This window comes from Cherax quadricarinatus, chromosome 21 (assembly GCF_038502225.1).
Source record: "Cherax quadricarinatus isolate ZL_2023a chromosome 21, ASM3850222v1, whole genome shotgun sequence".
In the NCBI taxonomy this organism is placed as follows: Eukaryota; Metazoa; Arthropoda; class Malacostraca; order Decapoda; family Parastacidae; genus Cherax; species Cherax quadricarinatus.
This window is the reverse complement of record NC_091312.1, coordinates 10,232,875-10,246,631: the sequence shown is the minus strand read 5'-3', so window position 1 is coordinate 10,246,631 and position 13,757 is coordinate 10,232,875. Positions and strand designations below refer to the sequence as shown.

The window sequence follows — 13,757 nt, the reverse complement described above, 5'->3', positions numbered from 1 at the left end:
TAAAAGGACACAAGTGCAACTAATGTGACATTTATTGTGGCAACGTTTCGCTCTCCAGGAGCTTTATCAAGCCATTACAAACATTACATGGACACAGAGGGTATATAAAGGCTCAGAGTGAGGTGCAAATACTAGTGAGGTAACATTTCGATGTTCACTAGTGGTAGTAGTAGTAGTAGTAGTGACAAAAGTAATACAAAATGAAACAGCAATTGATTCGTACAAGAGTAAAAGGATATGAAAGCTATTACTTGGGTAACATTACTTTTGTCACTACTACTACTACTACTACCACTAGTGAACATCGAAATGTTACCTCACTAGTATTGCACCTCACTCTGAGCCTTTATATACCCTCTGTGTCCATGTAATGTTTGTAATGGCTTGATAAAGCTCCTGGAGAGCGAAACGTTGCCACAATAAATGTCACATTAGTTGCACTTGTGTCCTTTTACTTTACAAGTAATAGTCTTGCCGTGATAATCCGTCAGCCGTAGTGGGAGGTGGTCACTCCCACAAGCTTAAAACAGACATGTTATGCAGGAGAAACATTTCAACAATATTAATACCCAAATAACAAAAAGACACAATACCGTAACAAAGTCACTTTGTGGCAATATAAACACAAATGCAGTATAATGTGATCCTTTATTGACTACGTTTCGCCCACACAGTGGGCTTTTTCAAGTCACAAACAGAACTACCTGGGGTGGAAGGAACGCGAGTATTTATAGTCCGGCTGAGGTCAGGTGAAGAATGCTGCATCTGATGATGTACCGAGTTGGGTTGTAGAAGAAGAATGCACTATAATTGAACAGGTATTTTCCAAACTCCACTATCCTCGTCACTTCATCAGAGACTGCAGACGGCGAGCACTAAACATCTTCAACACACCCAGAGAAGACACTGCCGAGAAGAGATACATAGTCCTTCCCACCAACTCCATTGCCAAACATGTTTCCAACATCTTTGCCAAAACATCATTCCAAGTATCTACCTCCACAACCACGACCATCAAGGACATCACCAGTAGTAGGCAGGACAAGCCTCCATCCTCTGCAGGGGTATACATAATCCCTTGTAATGACTGCAACAAGTTATACGTGGGCGAAACATCAAGGGACCTCCAAACACGTATTTCAGAACACCAATACGCAAGCAGGTCTGACGACACAAGGAATGCCTGCGTACAACACCGTAATTCACACAACCACTTGATAAACTACAGAAACTCAAGACTTATCGCCACAGAAGACAACACTCAATACCGAAGAATCCTGGAATCATCACTTATTTCTATATCCGACAACTTCAACCAGAATAGTGGCTTCTATAACATAGCTGAACCACTTGCCAAGAAACTTCTTCATCGCTATCCCACATAAGAACACTGTAGAAGGTCTGCTCACAAACTTGTCCAGTCTCCTTTCCAAGCTACCCAAGTTTTTAGACTCTACAACCCAACTCGGTACATCATCAGATGCAGCATTCTTCACCTGACCTCAGCCGGACTATAAATACTCGCGTTCCTTCCACCCCAGGTAGTTCTGTTTGTGACTTGAAAAAGCCCACTGTGTGGGCGAAACGTAGTCAATAAAGGATCACATTATACTGCATTTGTGTTTATATTGCCATTGTGTCGGTATTTTATACCATTTATTTCCAAAGTCACTTTGTAAATGGTCCAAGCCGGACCGAAACATCGTCGTAAGCACCTCTTTCCTATGTGCGGGTTATTTGTGTATTAATACCCAAATGCTGCGCTTGTGCATCATTCTTCAACTTGTTGGTATTGATGAGAGTAAGACACATGTGCAACATCTGGGTATCTTTATTGTTGACGTTTCGCCATCCAGTGGCTTTATCAATACAAATTCTAGGACATAACTTGAAGACAGTAGAACTATGTACAGAAGATGAGGTAATCAGTCCCTCATCTTCTGTACATAGTTCTACTGTCTTCAAGTTATGTCCTAGAATTTGTATTGATAAAGCCACTGGATGGCGAAACGTCTACAATAAAGATACCCAGATGTTGCACATGTGTCTTACTCTCATCTTGTCGGTATTATATACCATTCGTACACAACTTGTTGGTATTGTGTACCAACAATAACGTGATACTATTACATCATGCTTTTACAGAAGTCTGTGTACTACAGCTGCATTTTTGTATGTCTTTCAGTGTTATGGTTGCTATTATTTTCTGCTTTTCCTGCTGTTCCTCATGTTGCTGCTGTTCTTACCGCCGATTCTTGCGGCGGTTACTGCTGCTGCTGTGCTTCCTCTTGCTGTTTTTGTTGTTTCTTTTCCTGATGATGCTGAGGTTGCTCTCACTGTTTCTGCTGCTACAGTTGTTTCTGACGTTGTTGCTGGTGATATTCCATGTGTTGCTGCTACTGCAGTTTCCGGTGTTGCATCCTCAACCAGCCAACTTCACCCTGGCGTCACACGTTGATCATCATCGCTTCCTCTATTTCCCCACTGTTTACGACTCATCCCACTACTTATGATTCATCCCACTCCACCATCTTCGTGTGAGTTTATCTCTCCCCCCCCTCCGCTCTCCCTCGGTTTGTTCAGAAATACTCTCGAAACCCTTCAAAGGTATATCAGGGTATATAGCTTGTCCACCATCTAACTTACCTTACTCATTTACCAGCCTAACTCTTCCCCGTTCTTTTCCTTTTCCTATATCTCCCCCTCCACCTACTCCTCTTCCTCCACATTCAGACATGCAGACTATGTACATGACTCATTCTGTGATTTAATATAACAAGGAAACGTAGCTAGTTTTTGTTCCTAGTGTGTAACTGTCACATAGGATAGGGAAGCAGAACGCTGCTGATGTATCCACTTTAGCTTAATAAACACTAACATGCACACTATGAGAAAAACTAAATAACATAAACCTAACGAATTTAGGTGAGGAAAGATTTTTACGAACACACTGATTTATGTACTGAGTACATGTGTGTCTGATGATTGGATGAGAACGATAGGAACAGACTGTTCGAAATACGTAGACGGGGGCAAGGACGATGAAAAAAAAAACCTGTTCGAAATGCATGTACGAGGGGCAAGGTAAAAAAAACAACAACAGACGGACACTAAAAATGTTGGTAAATTATCCACGCTCTGTGAATAGTGCAGAGTGCGACAGCTGGAGTTTCTAATGCAGTTAAATATCAGCATTGAAGATTTGAAGGGATTCAAATGAGGCATTCACAAGTTATCAAATGGACACTAATATCCCAATTTTTCCAATAAAAATCATCTTCAGTTTTAGGGTTGTAAATGAGTGGAATGACCTGGAAGAGCAAGTGGTGTGGGCATACTCTGTACTCTTTTAAAAATAGACACAGCAAGGTCTAGCATGGAGCTTAGTCTGTGTGTCAGTTAAGGACATGAAATACGAAAATAAATAAAAATCCAAAATGCCGTTGAAATACAGTATAAAACTCCAATTAAAATTTATTAAATAAAGAAATAAAAATTTAAAGCTTCATGACAGACTAATGAAACCCTAGTAATGAATTCTATATATATATATAAATGTAGTTTTTTGTTAACTTTTATTTAATTATGTCTGTGTAAAAAACTATATTAGCACTAGGAAACCTATCTGAAAAGTTGAATAGACGTGCGTGGTGAAGTACAGAAGAGGCAGTGCAAGTGGAGCAACCCAGACACCGGTCACAGTGTTACTGTATAACGGCTGTGACAAAACTGACTGTAGAGAGTGTGGTCAGCACTGACCCACACCCACCCAAGCTGCACACACGTCATCCATGAGTAAATATCTGGATATCTCCACACACTAACTATACATAATGTTATTTTAAAATAACAAGAAAACTTCACATATGTAGATAAATACTACAATTTATATAATGCAATATATATATATATATATATATATATATATATATATATATATATATATATATATATATATATATATATATATATATATATATTTACATTACATAATATCTAAGGAGATTAATTTTTAACATGGCATGTTAAATAAATAGGCACACCTTTATTCAGCCTGGCTATGCCTACACTAAATTACAATAATAAATGTTATTTATAACAGTAGGGTTTATGTTCGTTGTTTAAAGTTGCCTCAGATACCTTATTATATACCAGCATTTATCACATCCAAACTAATAGGAATAAGTAATGCCAGTTAAAGAGCCGGGGCCAAAAGCTATGTCTCAACGTTGATGATTGGTCCCAAACTTGTTCAATGGAATAATCCCTTCGTAAGCAAGACACCAGCGAGTATACTCCCTGATAACGCCAGGATGCCAGTTGTGACTTGACACTGGTCCAGGGATGGAGCGAAACGTTGTTATAAGTTATTTGTGAAACAACTGTGTGCCTATCCGTTATTGGTGGCAGTGGTCATCACCACCGCGGCCCGGTCCCAGACCCAGCCTCCTGGATGATACCCTGAGCAATCAGGACGGTACACCCTACCCCCCTCCCTCCCTCCCTCCCTCCCCTACACTTACACTCCCTCGAAAATACAGTAACATTCTTCATTACCGAAGGCACGTTCTTGTCAAGCATTGTTTGAATCCCTTCACACTTCCTTCTCTCTCTCTCTCTCTCTCTCTCTCTCTCTCTCTCTCTCTCTCTCTCTCTCTCTCTCTCTCTCTCTCTCTCTCTCTCTCTCTCTCTCTCTTTCTCTCTCTCTCTCTCTCTCTCTCTCTCTCACCCCCTTCTTTCCGTTCTACCTTCCTTCAATCCCGCCTTTTTGCCTCTTTCATCCCCACTTCCCTCCTGCCTCCCGCATTCTCCCTCCTTCCTGTCCTCCCTCACTCCTCGCCGAGTGCAGATGCACTCGTCAGTCTGCCCTCAGAATTTCAGAATTTCCGGGAGTTTCATTATACAAACTTTACTCTCCAGTCCGCAGTATGAAGATTTCAAATAAAGTTATGAAAAGAAATTAACAGTGGCATTTATCAACTAAATTATGTAAATCTTAATTGAACTGAGAAAGACCTGGGAGTACTGGTTGTCAGTAATTTCTAAAGCCAAGACAGCAGTGTACAAGTGTTCCCAATAAAGCTGAGAGAATTCTTGGCTTCATATCAGTAAGTAAAAATAATGGAAGCCCTCAGGTTATTCTTCAGTTTCATGTATCCTTGGTGAAGCCTCATTAGATTATGGTCTGGTATCCACATAATGGACATAATACGCTGGTAAATATACATAGGTGAATGACGAAGTTGATTCATGTATCGAAACCTCTCAGATGTTTTTGAAATGTGACCACAGAAATAAAATTGCTAGAGTGCTTAAAAAAAGGACTACTTCAACATTTTTACCTAATAGATTTATATATTTTTCGGAATAAACATATCACATATTTTTAAAATTACGTCAGACTAACTTAAGTAAGCTTGTATAAACCAGTCTCTGTCCGACTTGGACCATTTACAAAGTCATGTGCGGGTTATTTGTGTATCGTTCCAGTCACGGTATTGTGCTTTTTTTTTGTTATTTGTATAAACCAGTATAGTTAAATGTTATTCACCATAGTTAAGGTCAGTTTAAATTCAGTTACGTAGTGAAAATATATAAATACAGGAACATTGTAACAGGGCTTCTGGCCCAGGTTAACATCTTTACCTTTGATGAGTTTCAAGTTTTTCTACTCCCAGAGTCATTATATATGAAGAAAATGTATTTATTTCATGATATCCAGGCGTCGAAGGTTATGACAAATATGAATATAAGCTGGGGTTTATTTGCTGATCATGCTAAGTCAGCAAGTTCTTTCTAAATACCGCTACAATCATTCCAGAGTGTGAAAGCTCAAATGGAAATAAACATTCCCCGAAAACGATCTCTGAATTCCGGACTGAGAGCTTTTGTTTTTTAAGCCCTGATGTTTAGATACAGAAAACATCTAAAACTTTCAGCTGAAGAAGTTGACGATGCTTGTGCGAATCATTGATCTGGAGAAGTCGTCCACGCTACGTGACGGTAGTAATTGGAGGAGGCAATTTAGCTTTCATATTCCAGGAGTGGGGAAGATGAGAGTGGTTGCAGTAACTGGAGGAGACAGTTTAGCACTCTTACTCCAGGAGTGAAGATGTGTGTGACTGCAGTAGTAGTAATGTATACACAGGCAACTGTGTGGTCATTAATGTGAATGTGGGTGAAGGAGTTGCAAGGTGAAACGTATTATCCTAGGAAGTTTCTCTCTCTCTCTCTCTCTCTCTCTCTCTCTCTCTCTCTCTCTCTCTCTCTCTCTCTCTGTCCCACCCTCCCCGCCATGCGCATTGGGGACTACCACCACCTACCACTATCACCACCGCTACCCAACACAACCTACCACCTCCCACCCACTACCCACCACCGACACCCCACAGCATAACTGGCACTCGGTTCATATTACAAATCTGATCACCGCGCTGACATCTAAGTCATTTACATACATCCGAGACCAAAGCGCTGCGACAGCAGACAGAAATCAGCTTTTCAAATGAAGTATTTAATGATCAGTATTGCATATCTCTATCCTCAGCGCTAACACCCTGAAGGACACTCGACCTTATTATGTGAATCCATAAAGGCGAGAACAAAGTCGTGTATACTGTGGAAGTCGCGTGATACTCTTTGAGTACTATTTATATTGTGAATACTTTCCCCACATACTGTGGGGACTGTTTATGCGTTAGATAATATTGGTCACTTGTGTAATCTTTCTCACTCGAGTATTCCCATCCTGGCGTCGTGTAAAGAAAGCGTCGTCCACGATGCATAAATACAGTGAAGTATCCAGAGACCCGCCCGTATGTTTCCTTAGTTGCGAGGAGGCTGCTACCTCGTTAGTAACACACAAAACAACGACATTTTATTCAGGGGAGACTTAATGAAATAGCTTGGTAAACCTCCCTTGGGCGAAACGTTATAATAAAGGGTTACGCTGTTTTAACTGTCTTTGTGTGTGTGAAATTACCAGTTTGTAGTTATAGTAGAGCAACGCTCGTGGTGTGCCGTCTTCAGTGTTGTTTGTATTTGAAAGTTTACCCCCAGGATGTGACCCACAACAGTCGACCAACACTTAGGTACCTATTTACTGCCAGGTAAACACAGGCACCAGGTGTAGGAGATTTGCTCATATGTCGTCACGTCCTGCCCGGCTGTGCCCCGAGCACTTTGATCGCTGACTGTGTAGGCTGGAACTCTGGGTGAGGCAGATGGCATCGCCTCGCCAGTACGCTGGGGTGAGGCAGGTGACATCTCACCAGTACTCTGGGTGAGGCAGGTAACATCGCCTCACCAGTACCCTGGGTGAGGCAGGTGACATCGCCTCGCCTGTACCCTGGGTGAAGCAGGTGACATCGCCTCGCCTGTACCCTGGGTGAAGCAGGTGACGTCGCCTCACCAGTACCCTGGGTGAAGCAGGTGACATCGCCTCACCAGTACCTTGGGTGAAGCAGGTGACATCGCCTCACCAGTACCCTGGGTGAAGCAGGTGACATCGCCTCACCAGTACCCTGGGTGAGGCAGGTGACATCGCCTCACCAGTACCCTAGGTGAGGCAGGTGACATCGCCTCGCCAATATCCTGAATGCTAAAGGCTCTGAATACCGTTAAGAGGGTTTTCAGTCTTGCACATGTTACTAATGTTACCTGGTTAATGTGTACGTCTGACGACACGTTTGATATGGTGATTTCCAGGACGTGTTTGTTGATATGTGCAGTTTCTTTTCCTTAGGTTATAGTCAGTTCGTGGTCTTACGCCCTCCTCATCCTAAGTCATTACCTTTAGAGTAATAACCAACCATTTTTTTTCACGTTAGAAAAAAAAAACATTCCAGGTCCCCCTGGATTTTGTCCTCCCATTTGTTATCCCTCGCATTTGTTTTATATCATTAGCTAACATGGACACGTTAGAATCAGTCCCATCGGTTAGAATTCCGCAGGATCATTTACGTATATATAGTAAAAACAGTAGTCGCCTCGGTCCTGGGCGTCCAGTCTTCCTGGATTATCCTTATGTTAGTGAAGCTTAAGGGTTGGATCGCCATACCCCGGTGCAGCAGAAGCCTGGTGGCTATTAACTCCTGCAAGAAGGACACGCATATTAGAATACAGTGTGGAAAACTAATTGATATTAATTGTGGATGACTCGTTTGTTTACAGTTCCAGCTGTGCCTCCCTTAGCCTACGTCCTTGCGTTTAATTAAAACAGGTTCTCCACACTCACACTTGGTCTGTCTGTATTTTTCATAATCGTTACTTTCGTAAAAAAAAAAATCTTCAAGAAAGTTTTCATGAACTAACGAATTATTAGCTGATGGTTAATATTTCTATTATCAGATACTTTGTTTTTTTTATTTTCGAATTAGCTCTTCTTAATTTTTCGCTCTTCATTTTAATTATTCATTGGTATATTACTAGAAGACTTTTGGGTCAGCCATCCAATTAGAGAGGCACAGCACTCGTCCGGGTCACCAGGAGGAAGGAAATCAGGTATACATTTGTGGTTTTGCCTGCAGCTCCTGTGTGTGTTATTACCACCCCCAGGAGGCACAGTGGGAGCGGCAGCCAGGGGAAACATGACCCTCACTAGGCTGGGAGGGAGAGGGAGAGCCAACGAGGAAGAACTACTACTTAGAGAGGGAGAGAAATGTAGTTAAAATTGATTAGCTTGTAACTAGGTAGGTAAGTAAAATGGTAATCGAACCTCATTTGTTCATTCTCAACTGGAAATTTTAGCCGAAAGCCTGACCCAACGCCGAGCTGCGGGGATAGAAAAAATTCTCAAAATCCATCAAAGGTAGTGTTAAAATTCCTTGGATCCTGTCAGGGACCTCTCTCAGTCCTCTCCAGTTTGAAGGATTATGTAAACATGTGCGTGTTTGCACTGCTTTATACCATGTAAAAGTTATAATTCATTTTCCAACATGGCCACGACAACATACGTAGATATGATGTTAGAACTCAGCAGGAGTCTACCACCTTGACTATTCACTTGAAAGATCTTCACACAAGGTTAGTTAGGGCAGTACGTCTATATGGTAGCAGTAAAGGTATACAATAACGGAAAGTTGATGAACGACACACATGTGCAACACCTGGGTATCTTTATTCTGAAAACGTTTCGCCAACCTGTTGCTTTACCAATTCACTACAGAGGTTAATTGAAGGTGTTGAAACTGAAGACGGTAGGCGACGAGGTTATCAGTCCCTCAGCCTAGTTGAAGGGGTTCACCGTACTCTTGGTTCATCAAGACCTGCAACTATGAATGATGTAAATGGTTTACAAAACCGACAAGTGGAAGAATGAGACACATCTGCAACAAATATTTTCAAATGTTGCACAAGTGTCTCACTCTGCAACCTGCAACTAGGCTTAGGGACTGATTACCTCGCACCTTCAGGTAACTGACATCTGTACTGAACTGACGAAGCAGCTGGTTGGCGAAACATCTCCAGTATAAATAAGAACATAACATATGAAAGGAGGAGCACTGCAGCAGGCCATGTAGATAAATTGTTCAGAGAACCGACAAGTAACGGCTTGAAGCTCCTGGAGGGCGAAATTTTACCACAATAAAATATCGCACTAGTTGCACTTGTGTCCTTTTACCTGACATTGTCAGTAATTCTACCAACATTATTACAATTCTTCCTTCTTAAGTGGATGTGACTTGGACTTGACTGGCTTGAGCCAGTAGATGAATTATACACATGTACAACACGAGTATCTTTATTGAGGAAACGTTCCGCTACACAGTTGCTTCATCAGTCCTATACAATGAAAAATGGTGGAGATCAGGAGTAGTTTGAGGTAATCAGTAATTTAGCCTGAGGGACTGATTACCTGAAACTCCTGATCTTCACCATTCTTGTTTAGGATTGATGAAGCCACTACGTGGCGAAACGTTTCCTCAATAAAGATACCCAAGTGTTGTACATGTGTATAATTCATCTACTGGCTCAAGCCAGTCAGGTCCAAGTCACATCCACTTAAGAAGGAAGAATTGTAATAATGTTGGTAGAATTACTGACAATGTCAGGTAAAAGGACACAAGTGCAACTAGTGCGATATTTTATTGTGGTAAAATTTCGCTCTCCAGGAGCTTCAAGCCGTTACAAACACCACAGGGACAGAGTGGTATGAATATTAAAATGGTATAAAATATCAACAGGTTGTTAGGTAGGACATACCAACAGTTAGGTATCTTTATTTCGAAACTTTTCGATATTTTACCTAACAGAGTGGTGTGTGTGTGTGTGTGTGTGTATATATATATATATATATATATATATATATATATATATATATATATATATATATATATATATATATATATATATATATATATATATATATATATATATATATATATATATATATATATAATTTATTATATTAGTGTGTGTGTAGGTGTGATAAATGGTTTTGAAAACCGATGAGTTGAAGAATTGAGACACTTACGCAACATATTGGAAGCTTTATTGAAAAAACGTTTCGCAACACAGTGGCTTCATCAGTCCAATAGAAAGCAGGAAGGTATAAGGAGACGAGGAGTTTGAGGTAATCAGTCCCTCAACCTGAAATTGATGTCTTCAGTCCATCACTCAGTCCTACAAGATTGACGGACTGAACACATCGATTCCAGGCTGAGGGACTGATTACCTCAAACTTGTCGTCTCTTTATACCTTCCTGCTTTGTATTGGACTGATGAAGCCACTGTGTGGCTAAACGTTTCTTCAATAAAGATTCCTATGTGTTGCATAAGTGTCTCAATTCCTCGTATATATAGTTACAGAGTGAGGTGCAAAGCATAATATAATCGTTGCACATCACTCTGTACCTATATATACCTCTCTGTGTCCCTGTAGTGTTCGTAACGGCTTGACAAAGCTCCTGAAGAGCGAAACGATGCCACAATACAATCTCACATTAGTCGCACTTGTGTCCTTTTACCTAAGAAGAAGGAAGGAGCACTGTATCAAGCACACTGGTTCAAGCCAGTCAGGTCCAACTCTCGCCCACTCGTGTATTTGTATAATCTATTTTTAAAACTACACAACATTTTAGCTTCAGTGACGTCACTTGAGTTTGTTCCACTCATCCGCGACTCTATTACCAAACCAGGTGTTGCACATGTGTATTTTTCATTAATGTGTTGAAATTACTTTTCAGTTTAACATCATTATTATACACCACATACTTTAGATTTCTCAACTTTCATTTGATAAATATAACAAATGTGTTATGATTTCTTCACTTTTACTCATAATTAACATCCATATTGACTTTTGAAATAGGCTTAAGAGATTAGAAAGACCCAGGCAGCCTTGAGCCGGCAGTCACCTGACACCACCTGTCACCTGCAGTTGTAATCACCTTACACTACCTGTGGTGACCTGTCTCGCGATCCTTGTCACAGGATGGGTCACCTTATGACCGTGACCCTTCTCAGGTCATTTTCTCTGAGTACTAAACAAACAATTCATTATGTTAATTGCTTGTGAAGACACGTAAATCATCAGTAATGGCTGGCCACAAGTTTTATTCTGCACTTTTTTTTAACCCTCCAAAGAGTGTCTTGAGACTGTTGAAGGGCTCTTGATTCAAGGAATTAGTTACCCTCCCCTTGACCAAACCTCGTTACCTTTCATTCCTCAGGCGCTGCTTATTATTACATAGTCACTTTCCAGTGACTATAAAAGTAATTCATTATGATGAATAAAACACATGTGCATCACTTAAGAACATAAAGAAGGAACACTGAGCAGGCCTACTGGCCCAAGCGAGGCAGGTCCAATTCTCCCACCGACTTAAGCCAGTGCCTTGACCTAGTCAGGTCAGTCACATTCACTTGAGTATCTTCATTATATTATTCATCAACGTGTCGGTATTGTTACGTTATGAGAAGATACACACAATATTATGTGTTAAATACAGTTATATAAAACTATGCGTGATAAATGTTTCTTTTTTTATTGACTGAGGCTAATTTTGTCCAAGGTATGTCTGCTGAACTCATTAAGAACAGCAAATCCAGCTTAACATCAAGCTCTTGGCTCCGACAACGTGGTGTTCATAGGGTTTGACAGCAGGATGCCAGTAGGTAGATACGTAGGGAGGAGTAGATACCTAAGATATTTTGGGAACAGGTAAGAGCCTATTTGTAATCATGTGTTGGACAGCTGTTTTGGTTCAGATGTTGGGGAGTGAGGGGAAGCTACATGTGTAGTAGTAGTTGTAGTTGTAACCACCTGTCAAACGCACTTGTCGATAGACACCTGGCCTATTTCGAGTGTGCGTGTGTGCACGTGAGTACGTGCATGCTTTCGTGAGTGCATTCGTGATTGCGTGCAGCATGTATGCCTATATATGTGCGTGAGTGAGTGTCTCCAGACCTGGGATAGTGTTAAAGTCTCCGGTGTGACATTGTCACAAATCACACTTCAGAAACATCTTGAAAATAATATACCAGGAACTCGGAGAAAAACCTCTCAGACTTGTTTGTAACACATAAACCACTGACGGCCTTGCACGTAATTATAGCTAAGTGTGGCACTGTAGCCAGAGGTCGCTGCTGCTGTGGCCCACCATAGTGCCATCCCCCAGTCCACCTTGAAGTGTTCTCAGTTTTTGTTGCGACTCAACCATAGTACCATCACCCAGCCTACCTTGAAGTGTCCTCAGTTTTGCTGCGACTCAACCATAGTGCCATCACCCAGCCTACCTTGAAGTGTCCTCAGTGTTGCTGCGACTCAACCATAGTGCCATCACCCAGCCTACCTTGAAGTGTCCTCGGTGTTGTTGCGACTCAACCATAGTGCCTTCACCCAGCCTACCTTGAAGTGTCCTCGGTGTTATTGCGACTTAACCATAGTGCCATCACCCAGCCTACCTTGAAGTGTCCTCAGTGTTGTTGCGACTCAGCCATAGTGCCATCACCCAGCCTACCTTGAAGTGTCCTCGGTGTTGTTGGGACTCAACCATAGCTCCGCCACCGCTCATTTTATAGTGAAGATCCGTGTCGGGAGTTTTTCCCTCGGACGAATAAACTTAATAATGACAGCACAACGACAAACAGGAAATCCATACTACGTATAATCCGCTCCGTTCTTGATCCAGCAGTGACAGGCTGAAACGTCCTGCCGATTTCATTTACAATTTATGAGTTTCTTGTATATTTCAAATCATGATTAACGTTTTGTATACTAAGGCTTCTGAGAAGCGTTGTGCAGCACACGATAAGAAGTTACAAGGAAGGAAGACACAGCCTTCACATACCAACACTTTTTTTGTACAGTGTCCCTCTGGAGTTGTTAGTTTTACCATATCCGAGCAGTTAAAATTTGTCACCAGCCTCGAGGAGTAGGAAGACTCTGAAACCGGTCATAGGTATATGAATACAGTATAACATATTGAAAAAAAAGAGATAGATCAGAGATCTGTTTGTGACTTGATTAAGTCCAGTGTGTGGACGACATATTGTCAGTAAAGGATCGCATTATACTACATTTGTGTCTCATTCCATCGTGTCAGTAAATGACACGGTATTAAAGAGCATTTGTCTCCACGTATAAGAAAGTGATTCTGGTTTGTTATTCCACTCCTGCTGGTCGCTGTACAGACAGGTTTAGAGCTTCAGTACCTTCTAAGATATCCCCGCCTGTTGGTGATAGCATCAACCAGGCATGAGTTTCATGACTGAGTGGCCGGGGGTCTCCGTCCAAACCTGGGAGGAACTACGAG

The 13,757-nt window shown here is 41.4% G+C and overlaps 1 protein-coding gene across 6 annotated transcripts in view; it reads left to right on the top strand.

Moving 5' to 3' along the window:
* Positions 1-13,757, top strand: part of LOC128689133 (uncharacterized) — a 724,351-nt gene that overhangs the window by 650,694 nt on the left and 59,900 nt on the right. The gene's annotated exons all lie outside the window — the stretch shown is intronic.